This window comes from Lissotriton helveticus, chromosome 8, assembly GCF_964261635.1.
Source record: "Lissotriton helveticus chromosome 8, aLisHel1.1, whole genome shotgun sequence".
NCBI lineage: Eukaryota > Metazoa > Chordata > Amphibia > Caudata > Salamandridae > Lissotriton > Lissotriton helveticus.
The window spans coordinates 921,282,331-921,309,336 of NC_136069.1; the positions used below are offsets into that span (position 1 = coordinate 921,282,331).

General features: G+C 41.7%; 1 protein-coding gene across 5 annotated transcripts in view; it reads right to left on the reverse strand.

Moving 5' to 3' along the window:
* LOC144773006 (uncharacterized) overlaps nucleotides 1–27,006 on the reverse strand; it is a 2,495,654-nt gene that overhangs the window by 1,183,460 nt on the left and 1,285,188 nt on the right. The window lies entirely within an intron of this gene.

Sequence of the window (27,006 nt, forward strand, 5' to 3'; positions counted from 1 at the left end):
GACAGATGGCAGGATGTGGCACTCCCTCCATATCAATCTGAATTGGTGAAAGTCCTACATTGGGTAACACAGGGCTCGTCAATCAGTCCCATTCTGTTTAATGCTTATATGCAACCTTTGCTGGGAATCATCAAAGCGTATAATATCAGCGTGATTAATTATGCTGATGATACGCAGCTTTTGATATCCCTGGATGGTGCCCAGGCAGACTCAGTGGACTGTTTTCATGCTTGTATGCGTGAAATGATGAAATGGTTGAAGGGAAATTCGCTCCAGTTTAACAGTGGGAAAACGGAGATTCTACAGTGCAAGGTGGGGGGTCTCACCAGAAGTTTGCCAGTAGACTTCCGGCCTCTACCATCAGATGGCATACTGACACAAGTGAACGTGGTGCACAATCTGGGGGTCAATTTTAATGAGAATCTTAACCTGGAGACCCACGTTAACAAACTGGTGGGAAGTTGCTTTACATTAATTCAAGGTCTTCGGAAGGTGCTGCCACTGTTACCTGTACAGGCAAGAACAACGGTAGTCCGGAGTATTATCCTTAGCCGCCTGGACTACTGTAAAGCCCTGCTTCTAGAATCTTCAGGATATCTGATTGCCAGATTGCAGAGTATCCAGGCGGCAGCAGCTAAGTTAGCACTCTCCCGAACCCGTCGGTCATCAACAACACGGGCACTGGCGGAGCTACATTGGCTCACAGTAGCTCAAAGGAGCCTGTTCAAATCATTGTGAATTGTGTTTAGAGCACTTCATGGACAGGGCCCTACACCACTCAGCACAAGTTTCAGTGGTACAAGCCCACAGAGATCCTTCGTTCCTCCACCACCAATCTGGCTAGAGTCCCCAGTGTTAAGAGGTTGACCATGGGAGGATGAGCCTTTCGTGTAGCAGCAGCTCGTCTTTGGAATAGTCTCCCTCTTGAAATCAGGAGAACAAAAAGTATGCTGCTGTTCTGCAAAAAAATTAAGACCTGGCTCTTCCCTAGGGTATAATTCCTTTTAGGGGTAACAGTAGATTTCTCTGGATGATATATTTTTATTCTTGCACAGCTGACAGTTCTGTTCCGATTTATCTCTTAGCGCCAGGATGCCTGCAGGGTTACAGCGCGCTCTACACATGCTAATAATAATAATAATAATAATGTATGTGCTAGATACAGATATTCAAACATACACAATTTGGTGTTCCCGGTCAAGTCCCATTTTTCAGTAGAGTCCCTTCTGTTTACATGCAGAGATATAACTTGCTCCCAGGTCAATTATTTATGTTCCATCCTCATGAATTAAGCTATGCTTTCTCTGGTATTTTATCGGAAAGGAAAATATGCAATTCTAGCAATATGCAAGATCCAAGGAAGAAACAATGCTGTGAGAAGTAGATTAGAGGCACATGTGCTTCTATTCAATCAACATTTCTTTATTAAAAAATAAATAAAAATGCTAAATTCTACTAATAAGTGTATTTAATTGATGTTATAGTTACAAGGCAACATCAAAAAACAATTAAGTACCCCAGTTATGGCAAGATGCACAAAGTGTAATTTCTGCTTGCCATTTGCTGCGAAAGACACTACTGATGACATATCAAATGACATCAATGACATTACCAAAGATATCTCAAGTATTTTTGAATATATCACCCAAGATATCACATATGCGATTAGCAATAACAAAGGTTTAGAAGGAACATGACCAATGTCACACCTGTGCATCTCTGAACTTTACAGAACCAATGAACATTCATAATCAGATATGTGAGGGGCACTGAAAAAGATGAAACAACTGTATGAGGTGCATCTGCACAGCTCTTATAGGAAGAATAGAGAATAGCTGCAGGGTGTGGCCAAAGGCAACATCTTGTGTGCAGGCTCCTCTGTAAATAGCTAAAGGGGGCAGAGTTGCTGCAAGAGGTGAGAATAAAGAGTGAAGGCAGGAGGTGAGGCAGTGTGTACAGAGGAGGTGCAGGGGAGGCATACACACACAGGGGTTGTAAAGAGATAGGGGCACATAAAGAAGCCGCAGCGATTTGGCAGATGGCACACAGAGTGCTGAAGGAAAAAATCAGAGGGGACATAGAAGAGCTGCAGTGGGGGCATACTGAAGGACTGTAGTGGCAGAAGGCAAGAAGAGAGACCATAGAGGGGCGAGAATCACAGTGGACAGAAGGGGGGCACACTAGTCAGGGCTGGACTCTTACTCACAGGTCCGGGTAATACACTTTCCAAGGTAAGACAGACTATTTTTGGAACCCACAATGTCACTGCACACTGGAATATGTTGCAGGGAAGTGCTCTTGAGAAGCTGACACCTTTTCAGGAGGAAAAATCCAAAGGCATATAAAACCCCATTGCTGGATATAGATTTCAAAGGACTTAAGAAAATCAGGAATCAAAAGTCCAACAGGAATTCTTCAGGAGAAAATAGTTAGGATCAGCAAGTGAAGGAGAAAGGAAACAACTGAAGGGACACAGCTGGGCTGCATCACACTCTCCAACCAGACTGAATCGATTACATACCAAAAAAACAGGAAAAGGAAATTAATTCAAACATTATGTGACAGGAATCATGATGGACTGGGTGAATTACAAAGAAACAAATGAAAGATAAGCCATGATGAAAGGGAAAGGAAAACCTGCAGGGGGGTTTAAAAGGCAAATGCAGACTCACAGTTTATTGCCATTCTGGAACTGTAGGGTAGAGGAGCATCAACCAGGACACCAGAAGCATGACAGAAGGCAGCCCAAGGTGAGTGAGAAACACACATATACAGTTGTGGGCCTTCTCCAGAGTTTTCTGGGGCCTGGGAACCGCAGGACCATTTAAGGTATTATGGGTCTTGGGCGCTATAATGGTTGAACTTTTGCGGTCACAACAGTATACTACACTCCCGAGGTCCCAGGCTTGTCAGGAAAGGTCAGAAAAACATGGCAAACTAATCTAGGGGCATAGACTGAAGAGGCAGAAACCCAAGAACGCTTACTAGCAGGATAACCTTTCTAGTGAAGGAAGAACTGTAATTGACCTCAGAAAATTGGGAAATCAGTGTTAACAGTAACCTTGTATCTTATTCCCCTCTACAATAATTGGAGGAGGTGGAGGACTCCGATAATAAGGATCAGACAAGAAAGGCTTCAGCTGATAGACATGAAAAGTGGGGTGAATCTTTCAAGAATAAGGAAGACAGAGCCTAAAGGCAACAAAATTCATTGGTTTGGTTATTACAAACGGCTAAAATGTATCAAGGACCAAGGCAGACGGGTAATTTTTGAGTGGGCAGGAACCTGGAAGACATACCAAACCTTATCTCCAACCTAAAAGTTTGGGATTGGTCTACTTAATTTATCAGTTCTGTACTTCATTGTAGTTTTAGAACCTTGTAAATTCTAGGAAATCGTTTTGTCTCCCAGAATCAAACTTCTCTAGTGCTTGTGAGTAGCAGGCACAAGAAGAATGGGCAGTGTGCAGAGGAGAAGCCAGAAAGGAATGAGGATGTAAAACCTTGGATACCTAAAAAAAGGAGAAACTTTGGTGGCAGAGTACATTTTACCCAGTTGTTTTGAGTGGCATTACAAAAACATCTTTGATACTGTTCAAGAATGTGATTAACTCTCTGAGTCCATCCATCGGACTGCGGTTGCCAACTTGAGGATAGAGCTAGAATGGATTCCCAGGGTAAAGCAAATTGAGTGCCAAAATCTTGAAATGTATTGAAAGCCACGGTCTCAAATTATGGTGTCAGTGACTCTGTGAAGGCAGAAGAGTCAGCCAAAGATCTTCTTCCCATCAGGCTAGCAGATGAAAGCTTCTGAAACACGGAAGAAAGTCAGCTTGGCTAAGACATCCACTGTAACCATGATCACCCAGTTTCCTTCAGAAGGTGGCAAATGTGCAATAAGGTATTTGGAAATTGCATGCCATTGGATGACGAGGAACAGGCAAAGGCAGGAGAAACCCTAAAGGCTTATCTTGGGCTACTTTGATTTGTGCCAAGACAGGATAGGATTTAACATATAAATCTGCATCCTGGCAAACTGTAGGCTAGCAGAAAGGAAATAAAACCAACTCTAAAGTTTACTTAATTACATGATGATGGTACATTGTATATACTGTTGCAAGATGTACGAAAACTGCTGGAGCACTGCTTTGGTCAAAGGACATGATCCTATACTTCTAATACTAAAGGGTGTCTTAAAAGCAGTATTCAACTCCTCCTCCCTCTTTATCCAGGACAGATAATGAGCTCCATTGATATCATATTTAGTGAAATGTTTAGCACCTTGAACAGACTCAAGAAAGTCTTTGATAAGTGAAAGTAGGTAATGGTCCTATATAATAACTTTATTCAATCTAATCAAATCTAACTGATTTTTTTAGGACAAAGCAGACGGGAGCACCAGGAAGGGGAAGTAGATTCGGCAATAAAGCCATATTGAACATATTCCTCTAGATATTTCCTCACAACCTGCTTCTTCTGCTGGGCAAGAGTATATTTTGCAATAAGGAATTATGGTTGTAGGTATGGTTGGGATCTCACAGTCCAAGTCCCGATGAGGGGGGAGTGCCAAATAATGTCTCTATGGTCCCACATATGACGAAAAATATACAGAAGAAAGTGCAATGGGAGATATTTTGCCCTTCAATATTTATATGGTAGGAAGCCTCCCTCTGGAATACCACCAGCAACCAATGTAGTACTTGACTGATGGTGAGTCTCCCTTTGCTAAACTAAACTGATAAACACAAGAGAGAGTCAAAATATCTGGGTCAGGAATCAGCTCTCTCAGTAATCAGCTCTTAAAGGCTTTGAGGGATGGGACAGTCTTTGGATATCAATCATGAGGCTGCAAACTCTTCAAATTAGATCACATGATTTCTTTTATTTTTTTTTTGTCCTCATTAGCCACTTCATCGTTCCAGGAACTCTCCAACCGCAAAGACACATTCGTCTCTGTATATGTAAAAAACAGAAAATAGTTTTAACACCGCCAGAGAAGCAAACCCAATGTCTCAGCGAGGGGAAACCTCGCACGATCTATCTCCATTCAAGCTTATTACCAGCTGTTAGACCAGTAGCTTTTATGGCATGGGGAGCCTCCCATTGGACATGGAGTATATCATTGGACCCGGGAAAAAAAAAAACCCGGGTTCTCTGACTGCTTTATCTCCACTCAATTAAATAGTTCCAGAATCTCACGGTACGGGGACTGCAGGTTCTTGTCAAATCAACTTTCGATGTTGCATATAGTGATGTAAACCACTGTGCGTGAGTCGGGCCGTTTAAAATTGACCCAGCTTTTACATATTTGTCTTCTTGCTAACAGAATGGCATAGTATAGAAATTCCATCTCTAGTCCCTTGATGTTGTCACTTAGGCCAAAAATAATTAAAGACCATGAGAATGGAATCGAAATTTTAAGCATTGATTCAAGAGATATCTTAACTTCTTGCCAGTATCTAGTGATATTCGGGCACTCCCAAAACATGTGTAAATCTGAGGCTGCTGGAAGAAGGCATTTACTACAGCACTTCCCTGGTTGGAACTTTGAGAGTTTTTTAGGGGAGTAGTACGCGCGATGTAATGTAAATAGTTGGTTGCGCCTCAACGACGCAGGTTTTATTATTTTATACAAAAGGCTGAGGGATTCCATCCAAAGTGCTACTGCCTGGCGTTCTCCATCTCCTCCCCACAATTTTAAAGGAAGATTAAAGTCGCCCTCACCTTCTTCCATGATATTCCAATAGTAAAAAGCAACCTCTTTGCCGCCATAGGCTTTCTCGACGAAGTTTTTCTCTAAGGAGCTGTACCCTCCAATTTTGACTTTTTTCTTTGTCAAGTCTCTAAGCCAACTAGACAGTTGTATATAGATGAACCAGGATAATGGTGAACTTATCCTGTTTGAGAATACCTCCCATTCTAATAAGGATTCTCCCGCCACCAACTCTCCCCACCTTTCTATTCCTGCCTCCGATAACACATTTTTGACTGTCTCGATGTATTGTGGAGAGAACCCTGGAAAATCCCAAATCGGTGCAAGATTGGAAAGATATGCCATCCCAACCTTAGATTTGATTTGAGTCAATTTTTTTAGGAGCCAATATAGAGTCTTTAGCCTCACTTTCTTAAAAAATCTCTGATTTCCAAACTTAAACAAGAAGCCATCAAGTGGAAGATTAGAGCCCAATAGCATTGCTTTAAACCAACGACCATTTGAATTGTCCTGGGGGTCTTTAATAGCATCCTGGAGTGGGACAGATGAAAAGCCCAGGCGTAGTATTCCAGGTCTGGCAAGGAGCGTCCTCCCTTCTCTCTTCTCCTTCTTAACTTCTTCCATGCCAGCCTAGTTGATTTAAAACTCCAAATAAATGAATTAATGTTTTGTTGACATTTAAACAGTTGCATTGTGTCGAATATTAATGGAATAGTATTAAAGATAAATGTGTACTTAGGGAGAATGGTCATTTTTACTAGGCTTGTTCTCCCATAGATGGTAAGCGGGAGAAAGGACCATGCTTTCATTAATGCCTTGGATTCGCGGAAAATCCGGTCTAAGTTAGTCTGGGCCAAGGTGTTTATATCATTTGTGATTCTGATCCCCAGATAGCGAATTGAAGGTGTCACAGGGAGCTGAAGGTTTGTGATGTTCCAAGCCATTATATCTGTTTTTCCGTTATTTATTTCATAGCTTGAAAATCTACCAAATTCTTCGGCCCTTTTTATGACCGTAGGGAATGTCTGCGCCGGATCAGTTGTGTAAATGAGAATATCGTCGGCATATAGCCCGACTTTCTTCTCCCAACCAGAGAAAGAAAAAGGCAGAATATTGATGTCCTCTCTTATAGTTTGAACAAATGATTCAACATAAATGTTAAATAGGAGAGGGGAGAGATACACCCCTGTCTTGTCCCTCTACTAATTTCAAAAGATTTTGTATGTGTGCCGTTAATCAAAAGGCTAGCTCTCGGGTTTTTATACAACAGACCTATTGCTCTACAAAATTTAGGGCCAAATTGGAATTTTTCCATAACTGCAGTTGAATAGGACCAATTGACCCTGTCGAATGCTTTTGTTGCGTCGAGTGTCATGATTGCAAGAGGCAAGGCAAAGGTTGAGGCGATGTCTATCGCTCCAACTAGATCATAGGTTAAATCAGCCAGTTGTCGACCTCTGATAAATCCCTTTTGGTCATGATGGATAATCGTTCCAATCTCGCCTCGCAAACGTGCAGCCAACATTGTTGAAAAGATCTTGTAATCATTATTGAGAAGCGAGATTGGATGATATGATCCACAGTCTACTGGATCCTTTCCTGTTTTTAAGATTAAAGCAATATTTGCCTCGCCCCAAGAACTTGGTGGTGTCTCCCCTCTAATTAGGATGTTATTAAAAAGGTTAGTTAAGATCGGGGTAACAGTTGGATTTAGTACTCTATACAATTCACCAGGAATGCCATCGGGTCCTGCAGCCTTTCCCTGTTTTAGTTGTTTTATGGCTCTTTCCACTTCTGCCTCTGTTATCTCTTTATCTAGGTGTTCACTCTGTTTCCTGGCCAGCTTTGGAAGGTTCACTTTTTTCAACCACTCAGTTCTTTCCTCGATGTTGACTTCGATCTCATCTGTGTATATCTTCTGAAAGAATACCCGGAAGGCTTCCCCTATTTCCAGGTCTGTCTTTCTGTTGTTATTTTCACCTTCTAACCTCACTTCTCTTATATGGTTTCTAGCTTGGTCTGCTTTTATTTTCCAAGCTAGCAACTTCCCCGCCGCCTCGCCATATTCAAAGTGGGAAAGCTTACTAGCCTGCCATCTTTTGTTCACTCTCTCCTGCAATATCATGTCTAATTTGTTTTGTAACTCACGTCTTTTTTCCGAATTTACCGGGGGCCCTTGATCTACTGATTCCAAGTGAACCAGATCTTGCTCTATTTTTGATATCTCCTCTCTATATTTCTTTTTTCTGAAAGATGAACGATTTGTGATGCAACCTCTTATATATGCTTTCCATGACTCCCATACACTAACCAGGGGGACAGAATCTAGATTCCACTCAAAAAATGAAGCGGATTCGGATTTAAGATGTTCTCTTTCCTCTTCTTCCAGAAGGATAGTACGATCAAAAGACCATGAATCATAGGTGAAGTTCTGCTCTAACGTTATGGAAAAAAGAATAGCTGAATGATCAGAAATATGCTGACGGAGATATATTAAGTTCTTTATAGTGTCTTTGAGAGTGAAACTGAATACGGCATAGTCTATACGCGATTTGTGTTTATATTTGTAATTATGAAAAGAAACACCCAGAGTATTCCCAGCTCTTTGTCTCCACAGGTCTTCCAACCCCAAGTTAGACATTGTGTGTTGCAGCTCTAGAGCCGGGGGATTTGTCCAATTTTGGATCCAGGACCAGATTAAAATCTCCCATCCATATTATAGGATTTTGGGTCGTGATCAGATGATTCTGTAATGTATTAAGGTGAGAAGGATCATCCTGGTTGGGACCATAGTATCCCACCAGAGTATATCGCCTCCCATCGAGCTGAACATTGTCTATCAGCCATCTACCACTCGGATCTGTCCTCCAATCCGCAATCTAAGCCTTAGCGCCCTTCTTAAAGATGATGGCTATTCCGCGAATATTGGCATTGTGATCAGTGCTAAGGAATTTATCCACCCATCTTAGTTTTTTCAACATATCTGTGATCTCTTGTTTCTTTAAATGTGTCTCCTGGATTGTTATAACCTGCGCAGGTGAATCTCTAAGGTACTGCATAATTTGAAGTCTCCTTCCTCGTACTCGCAGGCCATTTACATTCCAGGAGAGAAACTTAATATCCATCATTTATCCTTAACATCCAAATTCCCCGCTTTTTCACGTATGGGCCTTGTGCCGTTTTCTACTATTTTCTGTCTGCTGTGTGTTATTTTATCCGACCGCTTTATAGGACAATCCCTGGAATCGTCATATTTTAAAAAAACAAACTTTTTAGTGCTTTCGCCCCCCCTCCTTCCCCCCTCCCCCACTGGAAAACCCTACCCTACTTACTCTGGCCAGGTGACTTGCCAGATTGTCGTCACCGACATAACTCCCCCTGTAACCCCGTCTATCTCATTTGAATTATATTAGTCGATTGTATGATAGAAATCGAATTTATGTAGGTGGCGTATTTATTGTGCTAAGAGAAAGAAGAAAAAAAGGACCAGATAGCATATATCAGGAAGAAAACTGAGACAGGACTGAAGAAAGGGAGAACTGATAATTGGAGCAGATTATGTATTCTTAATTGTATTCTATATTATATGTTTTATTCTATTCTCTTTTCAGGCTGTTTTCAGGCTATTTATTGTTGCTACTCCTTGACTTTTTTCCCCTAAGTTTCTCCCTTTTATTTATTTGTTTCTGTATATATATATATATATATATATATATATATATATATATATATATATATATTCAAACACACAGAGTTTCCCATTTAGGAGAGCCACATCAGCAGGTAGGTTCAATTCTGTTTTATTCAAGAAGCTGCAGCAGAGCGGGTGAACAAACGCCATAATTCATAGCAGCACTACAAGGACCATCGGGCTCAGCGAGAGCCGACGCCCACTGGGGCAGGTGGTTGGAATACAAATGAGTGCTGACGCTGCACGCTGGTAATGGACTTTGTGCCTCTGAAGAAATGCTTTGATAGCATGAAACGCGTCAGGCCGCTATGAACTATGGCGTTTGTTCACCCGCTCTGCTGCAGCTTCTTGAATAAAACAGAATTGAACCTACCTGCTGATGTGGCTCTCCTAAATGGGAAACTCTGTGTGTTTGAAATTTAAAACGGCCGGTCCCGGTCGTGGGAGAAGCCCTGCCATACAGTCTGTGGTAAGTGCTGCAGTCACCCGACTGACGGCACATTTGGCAGCGAGGTTATTGTCTTGAAGTAGTATGGTGCAACACAGCGTGCTATGAACTCTCTCCAGACCCACTGTGGATTTAATTTTTGTCTCAATTGTTACAGCATGCCAGCAACTCACTGGAGCAATACCAACAGCACTACAAGGACCATCGGGCTCAGCGAGAGCCGACGCCCACTGGGGCAGGTGGTAGGAATACAAATGAGTGCTGACGCTGCACGCTGGTAATGGACTTTGTGCCTCTGAAGAAATGCTTTGATAGCATGAAACGCGTCAGGCCGCTATGAACTATGGCGTTTGTTCACCCGCTCTGCTGCAGCTTCTTGAATAAAACAGAATTGAACCTACCTGCTGATGTGGCTCTCCTAAATGGGAAACTCTGTGTGTTTGAAATTTAAAACGGCCGGTCCCGGTCGTGGGAGAAGCCCTGCCATACAGTCTGTGGTAAGTGCTGCAGTCACCCGACTGACGGCACATTTGGCAGCGAGGTTGTTGTCTTGAAGTAGTATGGTGCAACACAGCGTGCTATGAACTCTCTCCAGACCCACTGTGGATTTAATTTTTGTCTCAATTGTTACAGCATGCCAGCAACTCACTGGAGCAATACCAACAGCACTACAAGGACCATCGGGCTCAGCGAGAGCCGACGCCCACTGGGGCAGGTGGTAGGAATACAAATGAGTGCTGACGCTGCACGCTGGTAATGGACTTTGTGCCTCTGAAGAAATGCTTTGATAGCATGAAACGCGTCAGGCCGCTATGAACTATGGCGTTTGTTCACCCGCTCTGCTGCAGCTTCTTGAATAAAACAGAATTGAACCTACCTGCTGATGTGGCTCTCCTAAATGGGAAACTCTGTGTGTTTGAAATTTAAAACGGCCGGTCCCGGTCGTGGGAGAAGCCCTGCCATACAGTCTGTGGTAAGTGCTGCAGTCACCCGACTGACGGCACATTTGGCAGCGAGGTTGTTGTCTTGAAGTAGTATGGTGCAACACAGCGTGCTATGAACTCTCTCCAGACCCACTGTGGATTTAATTTTTGTCTCAATTGTTACAGCATGCCAGCAACTCACTGGAGCAATACCAACAGCACTACAAGGACCATCGGGCTCAGCGAGAGCCGACGCCCACTGGGGCAGGTGGTAGGAATACAAATGAGTGCTGACGCTGCACGCTGGTAATGGACTTTGTGCCTCTGAAGAAATGCTTTGATAGCATGAAACGCGTCAGGCCGCTATGAACTATGGCGTTTGTTCACCCGCTCTGCTGCAGCTTCTTGAATAAAACAGAATTGAACCTACCTGCTGATGTGGCTCTCCTAAATGGGAAACTCTGTGTGTTTGAAATATATATATATATATATATATATATATATATATATATATATATATATATATATATATATATATATATATATATATATGAGCATAAAAAAGGCGGCACAACCGTATACTTTTTAGAAGCTTTATTCACACTTCACAACACCCCACCGACGCGTTTCAGCCTCACGGCTTTTCTCACGGTTGCACCAAGGATCGTCTTGTTGAAATATATATATATATATATATATATATATAAACAAGCGCGACCCCTCCAGGAAAGAAGAGGTCAGAGGACACCATGGGGCTTCGGAAGAAACTTTAATTCAGATTTGCTGGGCATAATGCATTTCGGCGTAGTGTGCCTTCGTCAGACGCCCTTCACATATATATATATATACATTTTTATTTATTTATTTTTTTCGCCCATTTTACATATCTCCACCCCTTAAATCACATGATTTCTATGTCTCTTTGAGGATTATGGGCTATTACACTCCCAGTTCTACTGTTATCTACAATTTAAACATAACCTCACTCCATATGGGACTAACATCACTAAATTACCCTCACTGAGTCTACAAGAGGCAAAAGTACTATGTCACAGTTATCGGAGGAAGAGAAGATATCCACAATATGTATATCTCTTGTCATAAGTACTCATGATACATTTAGCAAGCTCAGGCAGAGATTGGAGGCAGGCCTGGGGTCTTTAGAAGAAACAGACTGGATGTTTTGACTTATGACATTAAGGGAGATCCCCGGTAGATATCATCAGATGTAATTTAAATATCTACACCAGATTTATTTCACCCACCATCACCTATGGCATATGCATAGGGGTTCTCTAGTGCCTGCCTTAGGTGTCAAACCGTAGAAAGTGATTTCCCCCACATGGTTTGCATATGTAGCAATATATAACAGACATCATTTATTCCTGGGTCACCTATCAAATTCACCTTATAGATGGCGTTGCTAAACACCTTAGTGAACAGTGATATAGGAAATTTACTATCTAAAGGGTCACACCAGATTTTCAGCCTTTTGCTGGACCCTTAACGTTTGCTGGTTGTAGCACTCTGTGCACTTTACCCCTGCTAACCGTTAGTAAAGTACCTTAAACATGGCTTAAGTTGTATTCTCCTATTTTGCATATTTAAGTTACCTACTGGCCCCGATTATATCGTCTACTGCTTACAAGGTGTACCTCGAACCTGTAAGTAAATTGCCACTAGTAGAATACAGTACCTACTGTGCCCTCCTTTACAGTGGCAGTGCAAACATGACTGCAGACCTACCACTGCAGCCTTACGGTAGCAATACAAAGCCAGCATTGCAACCCGTTAAAATAAACCCTTTTGAGAAGTAAAAAGTTAAATTTTAAAATTTAATGTCACCCTATGTAGGCCTTGTAACACACAATGCAGTGTGCATTGTATTTAAAAGTAGGACATATAGAACCTTTAAGTTAGCATTCTCTTACATTGACTAGCCCCACACACCCACCATTGTACTCTGCCAACCATTGACATACTATTATGAAAAACAAAGGTCCTAATAGTAAGGCATGTTTTTATAGACTGTAGTAAGTACTATAAATTTAGTTCGCTATGTGTAGCCAGCCGGGCCACAGGTATTTATTTCACAAAAAATAAAGTCATAAAAGTTCGACAAGCAAACAAGTGATAGGGCACAATCCTGTACCTATCATTCAAACCATAGAAAAATAGAAGAAACAAAAGAAATAACAGGCAAAAAGAAGTGGAGCCAATTTTTGTGACTTGTAAACCATAACTTATCAAAGCAAGTTCGCAAATACAGTTACTACACGCATTTATACACAATAGTCATATATGTAGTACTGTGAAAAAGGTCGACGTTTCGATCCCTGGGCTCCTAATTAAGCGGGATCATCATCAGGACTATTGTAATTAATTGCCTGGTTTTAATTCCAACCTGTTAATGAAGGGGGGGAAAAAATTGTAAGAAAAGGATCAGAAAATTATCCTTTAAGACAGAAATTAAGTACAACCGTAAAGTAGAGCAGCATGACACTAACGCTTATATATTGAACTTATGGTGCATGTAACAGCGTATAGGTCATCAATGAATTACATTCACGGTTCTAAGATCATGTCATAAACCATCATGTGAAAAACAATGAGAACTATTTTTTAAAAAGAATACGACGCAGTGCAAAAAGCCGGGATTATCAAGATTTGACTAGCATAGTTGTGACAATTAGCATCTCCTTAGGTGCTTGAAAAATTTGTGACCCGAATCGAGAGACGGCGATTTCTATTGTGCGTGGCAATTCGCATGCGTGGTGTAACGTACATCCTAGCGGTGCTTGTGGTTTAATAATGACTTGGACTACCAATAGTGCAGTGGAGCCAGCGTGGTTAGGGAGGAAAATACTAACCAAGTGCCGGTATTGGCGACTGTTGGATTCAGTAATCAAAGGGCTTCCAGATAGTTGACACGTTAGTGAACCTACGAATTGGCCTGGAGAAGTGAAGGATTAAAATTAATAATTAAGGCGGAAGATCGTCAGGTGACTATAAGTGATAAGTGATTTGGGTGAAATAACCATACCTCATCGGGAAAAGTGCAGTCGTACTGAAGCCCGACTCTTTGAACTCTCAATAAAGTCAGAAGTCGCGGTCTGTTTTGGGACCAGTGTTAAAGTCAGAGGCCGCGGTCTGTTTTTGGAAACCAGTAAAGAGCCGCGAGGATTGTCCCCTTGCGTGCTCTTGGTGTTCAGGGCGTCCCGCAGTGGGGAAAGATTAAATGAGCCCTGTACAAGGGAGAGGAAATAAAATTAAATTAAAACCGAGTCCAAGGCTGGGGTCGGTTTGTAAACAGGAGCCTTTTTTTGAAACCGGGCGGTTTTTTACTTACCTTTGGTCGATTAACTCAATGGTTAAACGAAGGTCGGCGTCTCTGGACAACAATGCAGAGTACTGACTCTGTGGCCCGACGTGCAGAGTAGTTCTAGCATGAACTAAAAATGAAAGGCGGACTTAGGAGACCCGGGGGGAGTCTGGCGGCCATATTGGACCATAGGGGCGAGGTACGGCCATCTTGGAGTGGTGTAATTTATACAGTGAAGCTATGTAAACGACGAGGGAGTGCACAAAGGGTGACATGCTGTGAGGTAGTTGGTGACAATGTTAAACACTTCCATTTTGTCATAGAAACAATTTAGAAAACGTTATTCTACATATGTACATTTGGTTTGCGTTATGTTACATTTGTGCATTCCGTTTGTAGGGAGAGTACTGTTCATTCAGAATTGTTCATAAATTATCTAGTGAGCTCTCAGAGCAACGTGGTCCAGTCTTCCGCTCTGTTCAAGCCACTGTGCATTGCATCAAATAGAATAATGCTTTTAAGTTCCTCTTTGTTCAGTAGGCTAGCCATGCTCCCGCCTCTTGCTGGTAAAGTCAATACTTTTAGAACTGTCCATCTGATGTCATCCTCGCTGTGGTTTGCATTGGTAAAATGGTCCACCAATGGGGCATTAGGTGTCCGGCATCTGATTCGACTTCTGTGTTGACAGATGCGTGTTTTGATTTTCTGCGTTGTTTGACCAATGTAGACTTTATTGCAGGGGCAATGAATTAAGTAAATGACATTACATGTATTGCAATTCGATAAACAGTTGCACTCAGATGTAATATTATTAAATGTCACTGATTTGCCCTCAATTGTGAAATCGCATACAGTACAGCCACCACATTTGTAATGCCCAATGACAGGGGGAACTCCCCATGCGGATTCCAGAGTGACAGATTGTTTTGTAGTGGGCAAGGCTGCTCTCACTAAGTGGTCTTTAAGATTTTTACTTTTTTTGAAGGCGAACAAGGGTTTCTCTATGCATAATATACCAGCGTTGACAACAGGCCAGTGGTGCAAAATTGATTTTCGTAATTTGTGTGACAAGGGTGAGAATGTGGTAACACATGGTATCCTTTCAAGCTCCTTTCTTTCTTTGGGGACTAAAAGTATATCCCTTGGACAATACCATGCCCTTTTAAGAGCATTCTTCACAATTCTCCGGGGATAACCCCGATCTTTTAGTTTGGAAGATAAAATTGTTCCTTCCCTGAAATAATCATTTTTACAAGAACAGTTCCTCCTAATTCGCAGGAATTGGGAGTATGGAAGGGAGTCACGAAGAGCCCTGGGGTGGTTGCTAGAGTAAGCTAGGAGGGTATTTCTCTCGGTAAGTTTCCGAAAGAGACGTGTGAGCAGTTCTCCTTCTTGATGAAATATCGTCAGGTCCAAGAAATCAATGGAAGCTTTGTCAACAGTGATTGTAAAGCTCAAGCCCAAACAATTATTATTTAGCCAGTGGAGAAAAAGACGCAGTACATCGACGTCGAGTCTCCAAATAATGAAGACGTCGTCAATGTATCTGCGCCAAAATCTAAGCCCCTGAAAAAATGGATTCGAGGCTGTGAGAATCACCTCCTTCTCAATCTCATCCATAAAACGTACTGCCAGGTTTGGGGCAAAAATAGCCCCCATAGACGTACCCTTTATTTGTTGATAAAAGGTGTTATTAAAAAGGAAAAAATTCCTAGTAAGACAAATCTCCACCAGCTGTAAGATAAAGGTGCTGGGTATGGCATGAGGACGTGGTCTGGTGTCAAGGACGTTTTTGATCACGATTAAAGCTGCTGTTTGGGGAATGTTTGTGTACAAGGACTCGACGTCCATTGTGCACAAACATTCTGTGGCCAGGTCGTATGGCTGATGCTCTATTAGGTTTATCATCGCCATCGAGTCTCTGACATAACATGTGGTTGAAGGCACAAATTCTTTAATGAAATGGTCCACAAAAGCACCCAAGGGCTCCAAGATAGACCCACAGGCCGAGACAATAGGTCTGCCCGGCGGATTGGTTACATTTTTGTGAATCTTGGGTAGCGTGTAGATTACCGGTGTGCGTGGACATTTTACGTTAAGAAAATTTAATTCTTTTTTAGTGAGAAAGCCTTCTTTGAGGGCATCGGAGGTAACCTTAAGAATGATGCCCTGAATCTCTTTCGTGGGATTGGCAGCTAATCTGGTATAATGGTCTCTATTGTCTAGCTGTCTTTGAATCTCCGCAATGTACGAATCTCTTTCTTGCAAAACTATTCCGCCACCCTTGTCTGCGCTTTTGATAACTAGGGTCTCATTGTTTTTTAGTGAGCTGATTGCTAGTTTCTCTTGGAAAGAGATGTTGTATGGTATGAATCTTTTTTGGTTTTGTAGTACTGATAAATCTTTCAAAACCATTTTTTCAAAGGTTATTATTTCAGGGGGTATCATTCCTGCAGTTGGTAAGAAGGTAGATGGTGGGCGAAATGGAGTATGGGCTGTAGATTCAGGGGTAGGATGAAGTTGAAAGAAGGCTTTTAGGCGGATGCGTCTAAAAAACCTAAGTAATTCTGTCTGCACTTCCATAAAATTAGGATGGATAGTGGGGACAAATGAAAGTCCTTTTTTCAAGAGGGATAGTTCGTCATGTTCTAGTATGTAGTTGGATAGGTTAAAGATGGGAATAGATTCTACTCGTGGAGAGGTTAGTTCTACCATTGGTAAAAGTTGTTCCTCGTCCTGCGCTCTCCGGGTGGGTTGTGCCATCGTTGGGATTTCTTGCCCCTGCCTCGCTGTGGGGTGCCTTGATGGCCTCTCTGTAAAAAAGCACTGCTGTTTTGATGTGAACCCCTACCTCTGTTTGCACTTGAACCCTCACCTGCGTCGGAGCTATCCGAGGATTCGGCAGATGTATCGGAAAATCCTACCAAATTCTGGCGTCTATTAAATCTGCCCCAGGGTCTATTATGTTGGGTATTAGAATAAGCCCTGTTGGTATAGTAGTCTTTTTGTAAGTAGGGGTAGGTGGTTTCTATGTTGTAAGACAATGTCTTTCTTAACTTTATTTGATTTTTTATTTTGCTCAATGCGGTGAAAATCCGCTATAGTCTTATCCAATTGTTCAAGAAGTTTTTTCTGGTCTGCAGGAGGAACGGAGTCTTGAATTTGTTTCAAGATGTCCGCTATTTCAATCTCAAGTTCTTTAAGGGTCTCAGTAGCTATGTCGATCCCCAAAACTAACCAATGCCTAGAGCAGGTAGTCCCTATATAGCTAAAATTAGACGTATATTTGGGGTTGTCTGTAAAGATGCCTGGGACGTTACGGACCTGTAAGCCTAAGGGAATGACTTCTGCCTTGAGGTAGTCCATTAACATAAGTACCATTAATTCCAGTCGAACCTGTTTCTTGCGTAACTTTTCTAGTTGGTCAGGAATGGATGTATTAACTTGATTCGGAACTTCTGGAGTGTCAGAAAGAAGTGAAGGGCGAGAACATAGGTCCTTAATATAATCGTCTGTGTACAAAGGGGCGAAATTGGACATGCTGCCCGGTTGTGGCGAGGTTGAGAGAGAGGTATTGGAGGAAAGAATGAGGGAAAGTACTAGGGAGCCCAAAAACCGATAAGGTTGGGAGAGGGTAAGGTAACCCTTGCAATCATGCGATTGCGCTACAGTATTATTCTATTAAACAAGGGAACCCATTGGGTAAACTAGGACCATGGGTGAACAGCTATTATGAAAAACAAAGGTCCTAATAGTAAGGCATGTTTTTATAGACTGTAGTAAGTACTATAAATTTAGTTCGCTCTGTGTACCCAGCCGGGCCACAGGTATTTATTTCACAAAAAATAAAGTCATAAAAGTTCGACAAGCAAACAAGTGATAGGGCACAATCCTGTACCTATCATTCAAAGCATAGAAAAATAGAAGAAACAAAAGAAACAACAGGCAAAAAGTAGTGGAGCCAATTTTTGTGACTTGTAAACCATAACTTATCAAAGCAAGTTCACAAATACAGTTACTACACGCATTTATACACAATGGTCATATATGTAGTACTGTGAAAAAGGTCGACGTTTCGATCCCTGGGCTCCTAATTAAGCGGGATCATCATCAGGACTATTGTAATTAATTGCCTGGTTTTAATTCCAACCTGTTAATGAAGGGGGGGAAAAAATTGTAAGAAAAGGATCAGAAAATTATCCTTTAAGACAGAAATTAAGTACAACCGTAAAGTAGAGCAGCATGACACTAACGCTTATATATTGAACTTATGGTGCATGTAACAGCGTATAGGTCATCAATTAATTAAATTCACGGTTCTAAGATCATGTCATAAACCATCATGTGAAAAACAATGAGAACTATTTTTTAAAAAGAATACGACGCAGTGCAAAAAGCCGGGATTATCAAGATTTGACTAGCATAGTTGTGACAATTAGGTTCTTGAAAAATTTGTGACCCGAATCGAGAGACGGCGATTTCTATTGTGCGTGGGAATTCGCATGCGTGGTGTAACGTACATCCTAGCGGTGCTTGTGGTTTAATAATGACTTATAATAGGGCAGTGGAGCCAGCGTGGTTAGGGAGGAAAATACTAACCAAGTGCCGGTATTGGCGACTGTTGGATTCAGTAATCAAAGGGCTTCCAGATAGTTGACACGTTAGTGAACCTACGAATTGGCCTGGAGAAGTGAAGGATTAAAATTAATAATTAAGGCGGAAGATCGTCAGGTGACTATAAGTGATAAGTGATTTGGGTGAAATAACCATACCTCATCGGGAAAAGTGCAGTCGTACTGAAGCCCGACTCTTTGAACTCTCAATAAAGTCAGAAGTCGCGGTCTGTTTTGGGACCAGTGTTAAAGTCAGAGGCCGCGGTCTGTTTTTGGAAACCAGTAAAGAGCCGCGAGGATTGTCCCCTTGCGTGCTCTTGGTGTTCAGGGCGTCCCGCGGTGGGGAAAGATTAAATGAGCCCTGTACAAGGGAGAGGAAATAAAATTAAATTAAAACCGAGTCCAAGGCTGGGGTCGGTTTGTAAACAGGAGCGGTTTTTTGAAACCGGGCGGTTTTTTGCTTACCTTTGGTCGATTAACTCAATGGTTAAACGAAGGTCGGCGTCTCTGGACAACAATGCAGAGTACTGACTCTGTGGCCCGACGTGCAGAGTAGTTCTAGCATGAACTAAAAATGAAAGGCGGACTTAGGAGACCCGGGGGGAGTGTGGCGGCCATATTGGACCATAGGGGCGAGGTACGGCCATCTTGGAGTGGTGTAATTTATACAGTGAAGCTATGTAAACGACGAGGGATCTTAGAACCGTGAATTTAATTAATTGATGACCTATACGCTGTTACATGCACCATAAGTTCAATATATAAGCATTAGTGTCATGCTGCTCTACTTTACGGTTGTACTTAATTTCTGTCTTAAAGGATAATTTTCTGATCCTTTTCTTACAATTTTTTCCCCCCCTTCATTAACAGGTTGGAATTAAAACCAGGCAATTAATTACAATAGTCCTGATGATGATCCCGCTTAATTAGGAGCCCAGGGATCGAAACGTCGACCTTTTTCACAGTACTACATATATGACCATTGTGTATAAATGCATGTAGCAACTGTATTTGTGAACTTGCTTTGATAATTTATGGTTTACAAGTCACAAAAATTGGCTCCACTTCTTTTTGCCTGTTATTTCTTTTGTTTCTTCTATTTTTCTATGCTTTGAATGATAGGTACAGGATTGTGCCCTATCACTTGTTTGCTTGTCGAACTTTTATGACTTTATTTTTTGTGAAATAAATACCTGTGGCCCGGCTGGGTACACAGAGCGAACTAAATTTATAGTACTTACTACAGTCTATAAAAATATGCCTTACTATTAGGACCTTTGTTTTTCATAATAGCTGTTCACCCATGGTCCTAGTTTACCCAATGGGTTCCCTTGTTTAATAGAATAATACTGTAGCGCAATCGCATGATTGCAAGGGTTACCTTACCCTCTCCCAACCTTATTGGTTTTTGAGCTCCCTAGTACTTTCCCTCATTCTTTCCTCCAATACCTCTCTCTCAACCTCGCCACAACCGGGCAGCATGTCCAATTTCGCCCCTTTGTACACAGACGTTTATATTAAGCACCTATGTTCTCGCCCTTCACTTCTTTCTGACACTCCAGAAGTTCCGAATCAAGATAATACATCCATTCCTGACCAACTAGAAAAGTTACGCAAGAAACAGGTTCGACTGGAATTAATGGTACTTATGTTAACGGACTACCTCAAGGCAGAAGTCATTCCCTTAGGCTTACAGGTCCGTAACGTCCCAGGCATCTTTACAGACAACCCCAAATATACGTCTAATTTTAGCTATATAGGGACTACCTGCTCTAGGCATTGGTTCGTTTTGGGGATCGACATAGCTACTGAGACCCTTAAAGAACTTGAGATTGAAATAGCGGACATCTTGAAACAAATTCAAGACTCCGTTCCTCCTGCAGACCAGAAAAAACTTCTTGAACAATTGGATAAGACTATAGCGGATTTTCACCGCATTGAGCAAAATAAAAAATCAAATAAAGTTAAGAAAGACATTAAGTCTTACAACATAGAAACCACCTACCCCTACTTACAAAAAGACTACTATACCAACAGGGCTTATTCTAATACCCAACATAATAGACCCTGGGGCAGATTTAATAGACGCCAGAATTTGGTAGGATTTTCCGATACATCTGCCGAATCCTCGGATAGCGCCGACGCAGGTGAGGGTTCAAGTGCAAACAGAGGTAGGGGTTCACATCAAAACAGCAGTGCTTTTTTACAGAGAGGCCATCAAGGCACCCCACAGCGAGGCAGGGGCAAGAAATCCGAACGATGGCACAACCCACCCAGAGAGCGCAGGACGAGGAACAACTTTTACCAATGGTAGAACTAACCTCTCCACGAGTAGAATCTATTCCCATCTTTAACCTATCCAACTACATACTAGAACATGACGAACTATCCCTCTTGAAAAAAGGACTTTCATTTGTCCCCACTATCCATCCTAATTTTATGGAAGTGCAGACAGAATTACTTAGGTTTTTTAGACGCATCCGCCTAAAAGCCTTCTTTCAACTTAATCCTACCCCTGAATCTACAGCCCATACTCCATTTCGCCCACCATCTACCTTCTTACCAACTGCAGGAATGATACCCCCTGAAATAATAACCTTTGAAAAAATGGTTTTGAAAGATTTATCAGTACTACAAAACCAAAAAAGATTCATACCATACAACATCTCTTTCCAAGAGAAACTAGCAATCAGCTCACTAAAAAACAATGAGACCCTAGTTATCAAAAGCGCAGACAAGGGTGGCGGAATAGTTTTGCAAGAAAGAGATTCGTACATTGCGGAGATTCAAAGACAGCTAGACAATAGAGACCATTATACCAGATTAGCTGCCAATCCCACGAAAGAGATTCAGGGCATCATTCTTAAGGTTACCTCCGATGCCCTCAAAGAAGGCTTTCTCACTAAAAAAGAATTTAATTTTCTTAACGTAAAATGTCCACGCACACCGGTAATCTACACGCTACCCAAGATTCACAAAAATGCAACCAATCCGCCGGGCAGACCTATTGTCTCGGCCTGTGGGTCTATCTTGGAGCCCTTGGGTGCTTTTGTGGACCATTTCATTAAAGAATTTGTGCCTTCAACCACATGTTATGTCAGAGACTCGATGGCGATGATAAACCTAATAGAGCATCAGCCATACGACCTGGCCACAGAATGTTTGTGCACAATGGACGTCGAGTCCTTGTACACAAACATTCCCCAAACAGCAGCTTTAATCGTGATCAAAAAAGTCCTTGACACCAGACCACGTCCTCATGCCATACCCAGCACCTTTATCTTACAGCTGTTGGAGATTTGTCTTACTAGGAATTTTTTCCTTTTTAATAACACCTTTTATCAACAAATAAAGGGTACGTCTATGGGGGCTATTTTTGCCCCAAACCTGGCAGTACTTTTTATGGATGAGATTGAGAAGGAGGGGATTCTCACAGCCTCGAATCCATTTTTTCAGGGGCATAGATTTTGGCGCAGATACATTGACAACGTCTTCATTATTTGGAGACTCGACGTCGATGTACTGCGTCTTTTTCTCCACTGGCTAAATAATAATTGTTTGGGCTTGAGCTTTACAATCACTGTTGACAAAGCTTCCATTGATTTCTTGGACCTGACGATATTTCATCAAGAAGGAGAACTGCTCACACGTCTCTTTCGGAAACCTACCGAGAGAAATACCCTCCTAGCTTACTCTAGCAACCACCCCAGGGCTCTTCGTGACTCCCTTCCATACTCCCAATTCCTGCGAATTAGGAGGAACTGTTCTTGTAAAAAGGATTATTTCAGGGAAGGAACAATTTTATCTTCCAAACTAAAAGATCGGGGTTATCCCCGGAGAATTGTGAAGAATGCTCTAAAAAGGGCATGGTATTGTCCAAGGGATATACTTTTAGTCCCCAAAGAAAGAAAGGAGCTTGAAAGGATACCATGTGTTACCACATTCTCACCCTTGTCACACAAATTACGAAAATCAATTTTGCACCACTGGCCTGTTGTCAACGCTGGTATATTATGCATAGAGAAACCCTTGTTCGCCTTCAACAAAAGTAAAAATCTTAAAGACCACTTAGTGAGAGCAGCCTTGACCACTACAAAACAATCTGTCACTCTGGAATCCGCATGGGGACTTCCCCCTGTCATTGGGCATTACAAATGTGGTGGCTGTACTGTATGCGATTTCACAATTGAGGGCAAATCAGTGACATTTAATAATATTACATCTGAGTGCAACTGTTTATCGAATTGCAATACATGTAATGTCATTTACTTAATTCATTGCCCCTGCAATAAAGTCTACATTGGTCAAACAACGCAGAAAATCAAAACAAGCATCTGTCAACACAGAAGTCGAATCAGATGCCGGACACCTAATGCCCCATTGGTGGACCATTTTACCAATGCAAACCACAGCGAGGATGACATCAGATGGACAGTTCTAAAAGTATTGACTTTACCAGCAAGAGGCGGGAGCATGGCTAGCCTACTGAACAAAGAGGAACTTAAAAGCATTATTCTATTTGATGCAATGCACAGTGGCTTGAACAGAGCGGAAGACTGGACCACGTTGCTCTGAGAGCTCACTAGATAATTTATGAACAATTCTGAATGAACAGTACTCTCCCTACAAACGGAATGCACAAATGTAACATAACGCAAACCAAATGTACATATGTAGAATAACGTTTTCTAAATTGTTTCTATGACAAAATGGAAGTGTTTAACATTGTCACCAACTACCTCACAGCATGTCACCCTTTGTGCACTCCCTCGTCGTTTACATAGCTTCACTGTATAAATTACACCACTCCAAGATGGCCGTACCTCGCCCCTATGGTCCAATATGGCCGCCACACTCCCCCCGGGTCTCCTAAGTCCGCCTTTCATTTTTAGTTCATGCTAGAACTACTCTGCACGTCGGGCCACAGAGTCAGTACTCTGCATTGTTGTCCAGAGACTCCGACCTTCGTTTAACCATTGAGTTAATCGACCAAAGGTAAGCAAAAAACCGCCCGGTTTCAAAAAACCGCTCCTGTTAACAAACCGACCCCAGCCTTGGACTCGGTTTTAATTTAATTTTATTTCCTCTCCCTTGTACAGGGCTCATTTAATCTTTCCCCACCGCGGGACGCCCTGAACACCAAGAGCACGCAAGGGGACAATCCTCGCGGCTCTTTACTGGTTTCCAAAAACAGACCGCGGCCTCTGACTTTAACACTGGTCCCAAAACAGACCGCGACTTCTGACTTTATTGAGAGTTCAAAGAGTCGGGCTTCAGTACGACTGCACTTTTCCCGATGAGGTATGGTTATTTCACCCAAATCACTTATCACTTATAGTCACCTGACGATCTTCCGCCTTACTTATTAATTTTAATCCTTCACTTCTCCAGGCCAATTCGTAGGTTCACTAACGTGTCAACTATCTGGAAGCCCTTTGATTACTGAATCCAACAGTCGCCAATACCGGCACTTGGTTAGTATTTTCCTCCCTAACCACGCTGGCTCCACTGCACTATTGGTAGTCCAAGTCATTATTAAACCACAAGCACCGCTAGGATGTACATTACACCACGCATGCGAATTCCCACGCACAATAGAAATCGCCGTCTCTCGATTCGGGTCACAGATTTTTCAAGCACCTAAGGAGAACCTAATTGTCACAACTATGCTAGTCAAATCTTGATAATCCCGGCTTTTTGCACTGCGTCGTATTCTTTTTAAAAAATAGTTCTCATTGTTTTTCACATGATGGTTTATGACATGATCTTAGAACCGTGAATTTAATTCATTGATGACCTATACGCTGTTACATGCACCATAAGTTCAATATATAAGCGTTAGTGTCATGCTGCTCTACTTTACGGTTGTACTTAATTTCTGTCTTAAAGGATAATTTTCTGATCCTTTTCTTACAATTTTTCCCCCCCCTTCATTAACAGGTTGGAATTAAAACAAGGCAATTGATTACAATAGTCCTGATGATGATCCCGCTTAATTAGGAGCCCAGGGATCGAAAACGTCGACCTTTTTCACAGTACTACATATATGACCATTGTGTATAAATGCGTGTAGTAACTGTATTTGTGAACTTGCTTTGATAAGTTATGGTTTACAAGTCACAAAAATTGGCTCCACTTCTTCTTGTCTGTTATTTCTTTTGTTTCTTCTATTTTTCTATGCTTTGAATGATAGGTACAGGATTGTGCCCTATCACGTGTTTGCTTGTCGAACTTTTATGACTTTATTTTTTGTGAAATAAATACCTGTGGCCCGGCTGGGTACACAGAGCGAACTAAATTTATAGTACTTACTACAGTCTATAAAAACATGCCTTACTATTAGGACCTTTGTTTTTCATAATAGCTGTTCACCCATGGTCCTAGTTTACCCAATGGGTTCCCTTGTTTAATAGAATAAAACCATTGACATACAGCAACAAACCTATTGCCTTAAGCCAACACCCCTCTGTCATTTGCCAACATGCCCACCATCATACATCCATGCAAACAATATTATATACCAATGCATCCACTGTCATGCATCAACACAAGTAACATCGTACGTCCAGACATCCACCATCACAAATCTACATGAAAGCATTCATTTATCAACAACATCACTACCATATGTCAATCAAACTGACATCCTGCACCAGCAGTCCCCATCATATCTCAGCACACCTAACATCATAAATCCACTCAACCAAGGTAAGGCATCAACAGGCCCACTATCATATGTCCAATTAATGAACAACATAGTCCGGCGCATCTTCAATTCATTGCAAGACACACTTCATAATACGTCCACTCAATCATCATCAAAAGCCATCAAATGCACTATCACATGTCAAAACAGCCCTTTTTACATCCACAAATGCAACATCATATGCCAACTCAGCCCCATTAATAATCAGTTTACCCAATCTAATACATGCCCACTAAACCCAAAAACCAACATTTAACACCAACAAGTTCACCATCCTATATTTCCACAATCAACATTATAGGCCAGCATATCCGCAATAATATACCAACACACCCACCATCAGATGTCCACATAGCCATCGTAATGTACCAAACACCCACCAACAAACTTTTATATAACCAAGTTTATACGTCAAACACCACCATATGACACCACAATCAATATCATACACCCAAATAACAAACATCATAGACTAACACGTTCACCATCATACGTCCATGTGACCAATATCATAGATCAACTTATCCACCACTACATGCCAAAACTCTCACCAACATGCATCAACATGCCCACCTTCACACATGTATAGGCTTTCCTGTTTTCAGTTTCTATACTTGGTAAATTCTGGTGGTTTTTCAGTGTTATCCAGAGATTTCAATACCTTAAAAAACAGTGGTTATCATTGGTTACACATTTTTGCGCCATTAAAAACAACAGTGTTTTTCAGGTGTTTATGGAACTTTTTGCTTGTATTATTGCTTGCTTTCTGCACTGATATTGCATAGTATATAGACAGTGTACGTACAGCGTATATGAGGTCCAAATGCATTTTTACAAATCAAACTTATCGTAGTACACCATACAATACTTCTACAATGAGTCTTTGGTCATGCACGCTCGCTCTTTCCTTCTCATGTAAACTTTTATCTGTGAAAAGGCCCTCTCAACATTGGCACTTGAGACAGGCAATGTCGAAATAGCCAGTACACAATTTGCTTTCTCTCGCCACTGGCATAGCTTTCCATGCCGATACTGGTGCACCTGAAGACTGTGATTCTCTGCGACAGGTTCTGAAACATATGCGTTGAACTGTGCGCATATGCCCTCAGAGTTATTGAACCTGTCAAAAATGAGGCAGCACTTTTGAAAGTTCAGAGAAAATTTCCCTTTATGGAAGGGATATATAACTTGTGCAGAGTACCACAGTGAGGCTTCATTGACTTCAAATGTCATGGTTGGTGAAGGGCTATTCCTCATACATTGTAAAATAAAAGTTATTGAATTGCTCCTCAACATTTCTTTGCTTACCAAGTGGCAGGCACTCTAACATGGAACATGTTGCAGTGCTAAAGTCACTAAAAGTGTCACCCAGCTTACTCTCAAGGAGATGTTTCAGATCTACACCAATTATGCTGAACACTTGGCAGACAAGGGTGTTTTCAGACCTTAGTTTTTTTATTATGTCCACTACTGCAGTCATGCTTTCCTGTAAAAATCTAAGAATACCCGATTCAGGTCAAGTTTGCGCTATATAAAACTCGTTAAAAAAAAGAAAATATGTGAATTCTTGTTGTTTGCATCATCACTCAG